The sequence below is a fragment of the Schistocerca americana genome, chromosome 7 (genome assembly GCF_021461395.2).
Source record: "Schistocerca americana isolate TAMUIC-IGC-003095 chromosome 7, iqSchAmer2.1, whole genome shotgun sequence".
Classification (NCBI taxonomy): Eukaryota; Metazoa; Arthropoda; class Insecta; order Orthoptera; family Acrididae; genus Schistocerca; species Schistocerca americana.
The window spans coordinates 154338108-154351222 of NC_060125.1; the positions used below are offsets into that span (position 1 = coordinate 154338108).

Sequence of the window (13115 nt, forward strand, 5' to 3'; positions counted from 1 at the left end):
GACGCGCCCAACGCCTTTTACTGTCAGCCATTCATATGAAAATTTATTCATGAGATCAGAAATTCCTGATACGCTCGCCCGTGCGGACGTGCCGGCCTGCACAATAAAGTTGTTTACGTCTGCTGCGGACGCCAAGCCACGTCACCGCGGGCGAGGAAATCATCTGAAGCGTCGCTGCACGCGTGGCGTTACTCTTTCACGCAAGTACGCTTAGCTCAGCCTTTACACAGTAGGAGCTAGGGATGAAAAGCATCTTTCTATACGTTCTATTGTCTCAGAGCTGTAGAGTGTCATATTTTAATTTTCAGCTACCCTGTTATGTCAACTTCTTCTTGTTGTTGGGGTTTTCAGTCCGAAGCACGGCAGTGCAGTTCTCCATACTAGTCTATTCTGTGCAAGCCTCTTCGTCTCTGCGTCAACCTGTTTACTGTGTTCAAGCCTTCCTCTTATAATTTTCATCCCCTCAAACTTACTCCCTTTGCCAACGGTTCAGTATCTCCTTCTTAGTTATTCGATCTACCCACCTACTCTTCAGCATTCTTCTGTGGTACCATATTTCAGAAGCTTCTATCGTCCTCTTCTCTTCGTTGTTTTACTTTCGTACGAGGATACACGCCATACAAATACGTGTAGGAAATACTTCCTAACATTTAAATTTCTACTCGATTACACAAAATTTCTACTCATCAGAGATGCTTTTCTTGCTATTGCCAGTCTGAATTTTATATCCTCTCTACTTCGGCCATAGCCAACAAATAGAAAAGCTCTTCTACCTCTTTTAGTGTCGCATTTCCTAATATTATATTGTCAGAAACATACATAGGTGCACCGCTGACATGTCATATAGTATTTGACGAAAATTTGGCTACATTCCAGTCCATTTTCTGTCACTTGATGAAGGTCTTCTGGAATACACGAGGCTGGACACAGTCGACACTGAAGCATGTGTTGGACAGTCTAGACTTCTCTACAACCACATTTAATATTGTTTTCTTTACTGCAGCCCCATCTTGCCAGATTAGTCCTTGATATGTCCACTCCTGATCTCAGCCTATTCAGAGATTTCCAGGACATCCATTCCTCCGCATGTCCTGAAGGTAGAGTTTCAGGAACTCTTTTCCAACCAGAGGGAAGGGAAGTCTTACCCCTCCAAAGTTGCACCCTGACATTTTCAGTAAGTACGTTGATGTTCTAAGGAAACTCTTCCTTGACTTCAATCGCTGCGAATGCGATTTATACCCGTACAGGGGATGGGTTTCCTCTTGTTGCACTTTTCTCTTGGAATGGGAGGTGATGCTATTCCTGTAAGGTAGTAAATCCATTCGACAGTAGTAAATTTCAAACAATCTGGTATGATTCTGCAAGTGTCGTCGAGAGCTACAACTACCTGTTTGGCATGTGATGAATTATAGCAAACAGGACTAACGTACTCTGCTGCCGAACAGGCTAATGCAGTTGCAACGGTTCAGATGCATTCAGTTTGACTGCCCCACTGTGATGCAGCCAATTTTCTTAACAGATTGTTCCTGGTGGAAACTTTCAACTTGCAATTCATACAAGTCTCTTGAAGTAAGAGATCTGTCCAGCGTCACTCCCAGGTATTTTTGTAACTCAAATCCTCACCATACTATCATCAACTACGAGCAGCTTTCCTACTTCTCAAACGAAAAGTGCACACTTGAGTCTTTGAGGAGTTCTTTTTAACCTGATTTGTGCTACAGTATCTTGATAGATCTACAAGGGCATTCGTGACCGTGCACTCCACTGATTCAAAGTCTGAGCTCTGAGTGGCAAGAGCAAAGTCATCAGCATATAAGAAACTATTGGGGGCTATTGGGTGGTCGTTTCTATACATGTTGGATAGGATTGAACCCAACACGCTCCCTTGGGGTAAACCGTTTTTCTGTCGTCTCCGTCGACTGCGCTGCTCTTGAAAGTCCACGAAGAATCTGTGGTTTTGCAGAAAGCCTGTGTTGAACCTAGTTAGGCTAAAGTCATTGGTCATGTTGTATACTCTGAGTAGTAGTAGCTGGTGGCTGACAGTGTCATAGGCCGCTGACAAGTCGACAGATACCACCCCGGTCACCTTACGAGCTTCAAACCCAACTCCTATGAACTGCGTAAGATTCAGCAGTTGTCCAGCGTATCTTACACCAGGACGAAATCCAGCCTGTTGACGTATTAGCAGGCGATTTAAGATCATTCTTTTCAGCACTTTGTATAGAAGGCAGAGTAATGAAACTGGTCTAAAATTCTTTGGATTGTTCTCTTCTTTACTAGATTCCAGCAAGGCAATCATTCGGCTCTTTCGCCATACCTTTGGGATTTGACATCTGCTCACACCGTTATTAAAGAGATGCAGAGTCCATTTCTTTGTTGTTATGCGAAAGTGCTTAATTTGCTCTGTTCGTATATCATCTAAGCCAGCTGATGTTCCATTCTTACGTTATTTAGCATCCTTATCTAGCATGCTGAATGGTGTTGTGAGGAGATTGCTCTCCTTTTGCTCTTCTCTTTGCAATTTTGACTTTTTGGATTTGTGTGTTGCCTTCCTGTTCAGCAGTAACTAATGCCCGTTCTTATGGTGTACTGCGGTCATAGACCGATCATTACTTAGATGTTTCAGGAGTCTCCAAGGTTTATGACTATCTCTTTTTAGATCCAAGTTGTCTATGGTTTTAATCCATTGATCCATATTTCTTATAGAGCTAATGAGTTCGTGCCCTGCTTCCGCAGTTGCTTCAGTGGAATGATGTTCTTCAAGTAATATCGTATCAGCATCGCCTGATTTAATTCGACTACGTACCATTACTCTAGATTTCAAAATACTTGCCACAATAAACACACATTAAAGAAATTGTCAAAGTTCACGAAGTACGTCATTTTCCAACAGTTAATGTACTTATTCCAAAACTTCGTTACTAACAGTTAAAGTTAATATGTCTCTTCATGCCGTTTAGATTACAAGTCACCTCACTTTAATATTCCGTGACTTTGTGCATAAGTGACTTCATCCCCGTATAATACCAATGGTCAGATGAGTACCATACATCTTTCACTATAGTCAGGTAATTGTTTTCCGTGGGTTTTAAGTTATTCAGCGTGCAATGAATTGTCGAACATATGTCGGCCAAACTGCTGAGCGAATTCAGTCTCTACTAGTAATATTTCGGCTGCGTATCTTCCATCCATCATCTGAGTAAGCAAAGAGATAGTTTCTTGGTTCACGATGAGGATGGACAGAAGATACACGGACGAAATGTTAGTAGAAGAGATTGAATTTTCCCGTATGCTTTCCTGAAATTTATTAGACTGCTTACGTTTCTCGCACTCGAATAGTCTTATACAAAATTGAGTCGGAGAGACGCCAACCGTCGCTCAGCAACAGCTAATGATCCATCTTCTTGAAGAGGATGACAGTTTTGAGGGTTGGTCGTTTGTCCAGTAAGTCGCGCTCGTGTTAATTCCTATAAAACGTAAAAACGGAGGCCAGTGACTGCTCATAATGCTGTTTATGAAAAACAAAAAGTGCCGTTATTGATTACGTTCGAGACGTCAATCGTCAGACGACTGTTAACGTTTACTACAATTTCATGTGTCTTACGGTGAATGCGAAATGTTGGCCGTTTTTAGTTGTGGTGGAAGTTTCTTTGGCAGTAGTGACATCGAAAACAATGCGTCATACTATGGCTGTTGACTGTTTTAAAAGAAGTTAGGCTAATATTTCTGGGGATAACAAGAAGGAGTTTCTTAATTTGAAGAGATGTTCACAGCATTACACACATACACGTGCACGCACACGCGCCGCGCGCACACACATACACACATTTCAATTTTCTAGTCACATGATTGTCTGCCCTGCTGATTCATTGGACGATATAACACCCTGATATACAGACGAAGATGGTATTGAATTGCTGCAACAAATTGGCCGAACATGGAAGATGAAAAACAGAATGTTCCTAGTCGCATAAGGACTTTTCGCTAAGGGTAGGAAGACACAAAACAGAGAGACAGAGAAGAGAGTGCTTAATGGTTGAGGCACCACGACGAGTACAAAAATGTCGCATATTGGCAATGTAACTCATGGGAAAGGATGGATTTTGTAAAACTCTGAGTTAATAAAAGACTCTGCGAGGAAAAACAGGAGGAAACAGAATTTTACGTCTGGAGATGAAAAAATATGATAGATGCGTGATGTAAGAACGAAATACAAATACGATACTTCGAAGTTAATAGTTCGCTAACGCACGCCTCTGCGGTGGTGCTCGACTCGCAAGTGAGCCAGTTCGTATCTTGTTGGTAGAAAACTTCCACTGCCAGTATTGACTATTTTTAGCAAGGGAAGGAGAAGTGGTGGCGTCAAGTTGCTATCACCTGTGTTACCGCGCCAGTGTGCTGGATTAAATTGCAAACATTTCTTCAGTGTCGCATCAACTGGGGGCATTTGACGCTCTTGGTGGTGATCCGTCGGTCTGACAGAAAATTCAAGCTCGGCGGTCTCCTTGGTGCTACTCGAGAAGAGCAGGCTATGTGCTGGCAACGCGTTTCGCCCTATTCCTGTTCTTCACTCCAAGTGAACAAACCCGGCACCACACTTTCCAAACACTCATCAGCCATCCACACAGCACAGATACACCCTTGACAGTCTATAGCAAGTCGGGGAACGCAGTGGCAAACCACTTCACCTACGACATTGCCAAGAACGGCGATGTAAAATTCCTGCAACTGGTTCCCTACACCCATTCCCTGAGTATGGGACGATTTCGATAAAAGACAATCTGTTCACGATATAAAACGGGTGTAACGGTTATAATTGCAGATATTTCTACTGCTGACTGAGGTCTGTGTACTGAACAACTGTAAGTCAGTATTTACTTCATTTGCAGACTAATAATTATAACTAATACAAGTCGTATACTTTTAGGTTGGGTAGTATCTCCAAGAACATGTCGCAAGAGCAAGACATTAACGCTTACGTCCTCCTGGACAGCAGGTCAGCTGTTGAAGTTTGCACTCTTGTACACCAATTGGTTAGTCTACAATGACAGTCAAACGGCGCTTTGAAGTTACATGGAAGATGCTGAATCTAGGCCATCCCTACGGCAGCAAACGTGAGTTTATACGGCAACGGTACACAGCCAGCACTTCTCGTAATGTGCCTGCTTGACGGCATTCAAGACGTTGGTGGCATTAATGATGTCCACTCCTACCACAACATCGCTGCCGTCTGCTACTGTAGTAAAATCGTGTATAACTCCTCGAAGTTTGTCGCTGTCGGACTCCTACATCCTGTATACACAACGATTTTGCTAAATATAAAACAACTGCAGGAGGCGATCCCTGAGAGGATAATGGGCGAAGAAGTTTCATATGGACCAGGGGCGGGCGGAAATCCTGCACGTGTGCGGTGCACTTGCACGCGTGCAGTTAACAGGTGTTCTGCGTGCACACAGGGGCAAGCTGGCCACCCGCTTACCTCCCCTCCCCACCATACCAACTCTCCGCTTCTTCCTCTGTAATAAGTTTTGTTTCCTGGCCTGCTTTATTGAATGAAGGAATAAGGCTACTACGAGTGCTTGAAAGAAATCATGGTTTGAAAGAGTACCTATTACCTACGATACGTTGTATTTAATTATCACAGGTGGAGTTTACAATACGTTTAATGTCTGGAACATAATTTCTACATACAGAAAAACGCAAACAGTTACGTAAATTTTCATTACTGATGTTTGCTCTTAACCGAGACTTATTAATTTTCATAACAGAAAAAAATCTCTCGCAAACGTATGTCGAGCCTAACATATTATCTTTGCGGCTTCACGATGGAGACGAGGAAACTCTTGCTGTGGAAAGTCGTGATAAAAATCTATTATACGTCTTGCCAAAAGGAACTTGTGTCTCATACGAGAATTATGCTGTAGAATCTACAGTGTAGATCTATTAATTCAATTTGCAAACTGGGATGAATATCATCTACAGAAACACCACATTGTCTCGAGAACTATTCAGAACCTTGGGATAAGTATGATATATCCCCAAATCGCTTGAGAAATTCCTCTTTTATTGCACTAAGTACGGGAACATATTGAAAGATAGCAAATCTCCACTTCTGCGTTTCCTTGATTCACTCTGCGTTTTCCGGTTCTAGAAATACAACGTTCACCACGTAGTGGTCCCTTCGCTTCAACGTCCGCAGCTTAGCCTGGCACTACACTGCCGCAACCTGCCGGCTGTGACCACTGTCCCATTCGACGATTGCACGCGAGCAGCACACGTGCAGCGCTGTGTGCTCATGAGCCGCGTGCAACGTCTGCCCGCCCCTGATATGGACATACCGCCAGAAATGCGTTTGAGGGGTCGTACACCCACTTGATGGTGGAGACAGAACAGCTTTGACATTGTAGATTCCAATGATCGAAAGCACACATGTGAGCACACAAGGCTAGTGGGTATGTTCTGTCTTACTAGCGTTTTAGCTTCACACTCAAGAGTGCAGTAATGTTGTCAATGACGTATTGGTACAAGGAGTCATTCGCTTCAGTGCTGTTGCCAACCCACTATGGTCGAAAGTGTGTCGCGTAGCGCAGTGCTGAGAGACGACGACATGGTATACCAAGCAGGAATTGGGCGACGTGACCTTTACATAAGAACAGGCAAATGGCAATGGGTCCCCGGTAACAGCAACCACTCCATAGCCTGTTTTCAACAGTGTTCCGTCATTTGTGCGGGACAGGCTCGTTTACTTGAATGGGTGACCATGAAAGGTGGGTCTGCATGAAACATACACAGGCCTTGGAGGATCAAGTATTGAACAATGTAGGCAGATGGGCCGCCAGAATGGGGTAAGCCAGACGACCATGTGCGATATTTTCTACGCAACTGCCACCGTTCGTGTCACTTACAACATGCGCAGGCTTTATTATCTACAGACTTGCATCCATGGTGACAGTTTTGTCGCTGGTTTACTGTTTACCCCACCACATCAACCTTCACCACACCCATGTCTCAGCTACAGGAAATTTTCATGGGTTGGTGGCAGTAAGCCATCAGCACTGGTCCAGCCTCAATGGGTGGGCCAGGATTATTTGCGACAACCTCATGGAAGCAGTCAGTCTTCTACAACAAATCACGGATGGCGCATTTCTGCACTTTCTGTGGATGACCCCGTCTCTCCTGCTGGAAGACGTGCCTTTGTTGGTACAACGAACAATGAGGCTACTACGTGATGGTGCTCCAGTTCATTTCTGCATTTCCCTGCAGAGGCATCTTGGCAGCATCTACCCTGGGCTTTGGATCAGATGAAAGGATCCAATCACATGAACTGCCTCATCGAGCGACGTCAATTCTTTAGATTTCTACTTGTGGAAGCACCTCAAAGAAATATTGCATGCGGAGCCCATTCCTGGATGTGCAGGTAGTGTAAGACCGCATTTAAGCTCTCTGTTACGCTGTAAGGCCGCAGGATGGCTCATCTGAAAGTACGCATCGGCTGTTGTTGCTTAGAGGCCAGTGGTCCTCAATACGTTTCACTATCAGCCGAGTGTGGAATGTCGCGGCAAACAGACAGCGGATCGCGGACAGCCGAGGCAGCTACCTCAGCTGTGCCGAAGTCATTCGATCGCCGTTCGGCTGGGCCTTTCCAACTGACGGCGCCATCGACCACTCCACTTATGACGACTTTGGCACCGGCAGCGGGACCTTCGATGCTGACAAATCAGGGAGAGGACTCGACGAACACAGGTACTGCAAGAGTGGGGGATGAAAGAGGACCACGTCCCAACTTGAACGCAGCAATCTCACGTCCTCTTGGGCCAAGGTCCCGATTTTTGACAAGGCAAGCTACGGTCCTTTGGGCAGGACCAATTTCTTACAACCTATGACCCATTCTCTGTGAACATCCCACCTCCCACGGACGACAGAATAAACAACTATTGAAGACCGCCAACGACATGACCAGCCCGCCAGAGACAGGGACGCCCATCGCGGTAAAACTGCACCTGAACGTGACGACGAAGACTCTTCTGGAGAGGAGGAGCTGCTGAACCACACACCTGTATCCGACTCACACGCTGCCCACCAGTCGACGGACGACGAGGATCACCAGGATGACCTAAATAAACAACATTCCCAATTTGTCCGCAGTAAGAAAGCTGCCGGGAAAAGTAAAAAGCCCCAACAGCTAGAATACTTAACTAAGCGACACGACCCCACTGCCAATGTCAAACCAATTCACATCACTGCAGGCGGATATGGAACTAATGGAAGTCACCAGCCACCCTACGGGCGATACAACGTCTGAAGTACCTGCACCTCCAACGACACAACAACCATCTACACAAACCAATATACACTCCTGGAAATTGAAATAAGAACACCGTGAATTCATTGTCCCAGGAAGGGGAAACTTTATTGACACATTCCTGGGGTCAGGTACATCACATGATCACACTGACAGAACCACAGGCACATAGACACAGGCCACAGAGCATGCACAATGTCGGCACTAGTACAGTGTATATCCACCTTTCGCAGCAATGCAGGCTGCTATTCTCCCATGGAGACGATCGTAGAGATGCTGGATGTAGTCCTGTGGAACGGCTTGCCATGCCATTTCCACCTGGCGCCTCAGTTGGACCAGCGTTCGTGCTGGACGTGCAGACCGCGTGAGACGACGCTTCATCCAGTCCCAAACATGCTCAATGGGGGACAGATCCGGAGATCTTGCTGGCCAGGGTAGTTGACTTACACCTTCTAGAGCACGTTGGGTGGCACGGGATACATGCGGACGTGCATTGTCCTGTTGGAACAGCAAGTTCCCTTGCCGGTCTAGGAATGGTAGAACGATGGGTTCGATGACGGTTTGGATGTACCGTGCACTATTCAGTGTCCCCTCGACGATCACCAGTGGTGTACGGCCAGTGTAGGAGATCGCTCCCCACACCATGATGCCGGGTGTTGGCCCTGTGTGCCTCGGTCGTATGCAGTCCTGATTGTGGCGCTCACCTGCACGGCGCCAAACACGCATACGACCATCATTGGCACCAAGGCAGAAGCGACTCTCATCGCTGAAGACGACACGTCTCCATTCGTCCCTCCATTCACGCCTGTCGCGACACCACTGGAGGCGGGCTGCACGATGTTGGGGCGTGAGCGGAAGACGGCCTAACGGTGTGCGGGACCGTAGCCCAGCTTCATGGAGACGGTTGCGAATGGTCCTCGCCGATACCCCAGGAGCAACAGTGTCCCTAATTTGCTGGGAAGTGGCGGTGCGGTCCCCTACGGCACTGCGTAGGATCCTACGGTCTTGGCGTGCATCCGTGCGTCGCTGCGGTCCGGTCCCAGGTCGACGGGCACGTGCACCTTCCGCCGACCACTGGCGACAACATCGATGTACTGTGGAGACCTCACGCCCCACGTGTTAAGCAATTCGGCGGTACGTCCACCCGGCCTCCCGCATGCCCACTATACGCCCTCGCTCAAAGTCCGTCAGCTGCACATACGGTTCACGTCCACGCTGTCGCGGCATGCTACCAGTGTTAAAGACTGCGATGGAGCTCTGTATGCCACGGCAAACTGGCTGACACTGACGGCGGCGGTGCACAAATGCTGCGCAGCTAGCGCCATTCGACGGCCAACACCGCGGTTCCTGGTGTGTCCGCTGTGCCGTGCGTGTGATCATTGCTTGTACAGCCCTCTCGCAGTGTCCGGAGCAAGTATGGTGGGTCTGACACACCGGTGTCAATGTGTTCTTTTTTCCATTTCCAGGAGTGTATTATCTCCGATGATAGTTCAGTAGGCAGAGCGCTATCTGACGCTGAACTCGGAATTGAAGAGACACGTTAGTGGATCTATCAAGGCGACATTCAAGGACGATACAATCAAGTATCAGTCTGAATCCCTGGCAAATCTATGTGCTGGACTACGGTTCCTTCAGGACTCCCAAAATTGCGTTTTCATTCAACGTTCACCAATAGAGAAATGAATGAAAGTTGTTTTTAGGTACTTGTCAGGTGAAATAACAACTGAGGGAGTTGAAAGGGAACTTTAAACCGTCGGATTCATCGAGGTTTCCGTACATCAATTCAAGTCAGGTGATGAACGAACCAACAAGCTAAAAGCGCAACCCTGTCTACCGCGTTACACTTCCACCTGGACCACCTAACGACTCGATTTATGGCGTTCACCACATCATGGGCACCACGATCTACGATCGTCCGAAGGATGGACCACCACAACGTAAGTGTTGCTAACGCTTCTTCCGTACAGCCAACTACGGCTCAGTACCGCTCAGATGCGTCGAATGCGCCGGGCACCATCCGTCCAAATCCTGCACTAAGCCAACAACGCAGAAGCCTAAGTGTGTAAACCGTGGAGGCAACCATTCCACCACATGGAGGGGGTATCCCAGTATTCAACAGGCGCTCAGGGCGTACACTGCAGAAGAACAAGCAGCTCAAGCACGCCAACAACAACCAGCCACTGCTCCTCTGCCACCAAACGGGGACAATCAGAACTACTTTCCTGCATTGCCGAAGAGGATGACATCAGCAGAACGTACTGGTCGATCTTCACCACGAACTAGCGGCCGCAACTCACCTACCACCACACCTTCGGCACAGGAATCGTCCGACACTAGCCACATCATTCAGATGTTCTCAAGCATATCGAAATTCAGAACATCACTGAACCAGAAGGGTATTCTTAGCATCCGTAAGGACACATTTAGAAATTTAAAGTTGCTGGGGACACTCTATAAAAACTACTCATCCTCTCAGAAAGTGCTATGAAGATCTCCTCCCCCAATAATGGCACATAGACCTTCACAGCTACAAGGCCTCACACTTAGCATATTTAATGCCAATGATGTTAGCATGAACAGGAACATTTTCTCATTCGATAAAAGGTGGACATCCTGTTATTAACGGAAACTCGATTGCGACCAATTCATACATTTGAGCTTCTGAACATGGTTGGTTACAGGACAGACGGAGGCAATCGCCGGGGGGTGGCAAGGCCATATTTGCCATCACGCACGTACCACAAAACCTTCCTCAATTCACGTCTCTTGAGGCAACACCAGTGAATGTCTCCACTTCTCATGACATTTTCACGATGGTGTCTGCATACTTAAGCTCGCAACGACAGTTCGACGAATAAGATCTCACGACTCTTTGTGACAGATTTAACAAGATCCTCATGCGTGGCGACCTAACTGTCAAACATAGCGGTTGGTGCGACAACCCAAGAGGAATATGACTCCACTACATTGAAGAACGGCTAGAAGCCATGACCAGAGGTCCTGAAGAGATGGGTCTCAACTAACCCCCACCATCAACTGGACGTCCTGAATGAAGCAATACTGATAACCCCGCGACCAGATCTACAGCTCCCTACTGTTCTAGACCTGACTTCGGATCAGCACCCTCAAACTGGCTCCATCCAGGGGGCTACTGCTCACGTTCGGCAGCCTACATCTCACAACAAACTGAAAACACTTCAGCTCATGGCTAAATAACAATGCTCGTCCAACGAATCGTTTCCTGCAAATTGTCCACATTTAACAAAATTAACCTGTATTCAAGATGAAACCCTCCTACACCGAGGATTTCGGTATAAGGAAAAAATGATGACCAGAAGACCATTAAAGAGTATTCATGTAATCACGGTTCATAAAATTGTTGAAGCCCTCTTGCCCACATTTTGTCGCTTTGCCTGTTGGCTTTCGTCTTGGGATCTTCAGTCGACGTTCCGTTAATAATTTCCTGGTGCTGGCGAAATTTCGGAAAAATTGTCAAGCAAATACCGGACGCAGATCCCGAGACGAAAGCCAATAGGTATTGTTATTTATTCGGTTCATTATCTCAATTACATTTGTCTGTGAAACTGTCTTCACAACAGTGAAAAGCCCGTTCTATGCAATCAGCTACACCTATAACACAAAACATTGTTGTTGTTGTTGTTGTTGTTGTGGTCTTCAGTCCTGAGACTGGTTTGATGCAGCTCTCCATGCTACTCTACCTTGTGCAAGCTTTTTCATCTCCCAGTACCTACTGCAACCTACATCCTTCTGAATCTGCTTAGTGTATTCATCTCTTGGTCTCCCTCTACGATTTTTACCCTCCACGCTGCCCTCCAATACTAAATTGGTGATCCCTTGATGCCTCAGAACATGTCCTACCAACCGATCCCTTCTTCCGGTCAAGTTGTGCCACAAACTTCTCTTCTCCCCAATCCTATTCAATACTTCCTCATTAGTTATGTGATCTACCCATCTAATCTTCAGCATTCTTCTGTAGCACCACATTTCGAAAGCTTCTATTCTCTTGTCCAAACTATTTGTCGTCCATGTTTCACTTCCATACGTGGCTACTTTCCATACGAATAGTTTGAGAAATGACTTCCTGACACTTAAATCAATACTGGATGTTAACAAATTTCTCTTCTTCAGAAACGCTTTGAGAAATGACTTCCTGACACTTAAATCAATACTGGATGTTAACAAATTTCTCTTCTTCAGAAACGCTTTCCTTGCCATTGCCAGCCTACATTTTATATCCTCTCCACTTCGACCATCATCAGTTATTTTGCTCCCCAAATAGCAAAACTCCTTTACTACTTTAAGTGCCTCATTTCGTAATCTAATTCCCTCAGCATCACCCGAGTTAATTAGACTACATTCCATTATCCTTGTTTTCCTTTTGTTGGTGTTCATCTTATATCCTCCTTTCAAGACACTGTCCATTCCATTCAACTGCTCTTCCAAGTCCTTTGCTGTCTCTGACAGAATTACAATGTCATCGGCGAACCTCAAAGTTTTTATTTCTTCTCCATGAATTTTAATACCTACTCCGAATTTTTCTTTTGTTTCCTTTACTGCTTGCTCAATATACAGATTGAACAACATCGGGGAGAGGCTACAACCCTGTCTTACTCCCTTCCCAACCACTGCTTCCCTTTCATGTCCCTCGACTCTTATAACTGCCATCTGGTTTCTGTACAAATTGTAAATAGCCTTACGCTCCCTGTATTTTACCCCTGACACCTTTAGAATTTGAAAGAGAGTATTCCAGTCAACATTGTCAAAAGCTTTCCTAAGTCTACAAATGCTAGAA

The 13115-nt window shown here is 46.1% G+C and overlaps 1 protein-coding gene across 3 annotated transcripts in view; it reads right to left on the reverse strand.

The window, feature by feature from the left end:
* Positions 1-13115, reverse strand: part of LOC124622155 (semaphorin-2A-like) — a 1077868-nt gene that overhangs the window by 35870 nt on the left and 1028883 nt on the right. The window lies entirely within an intron of this gene.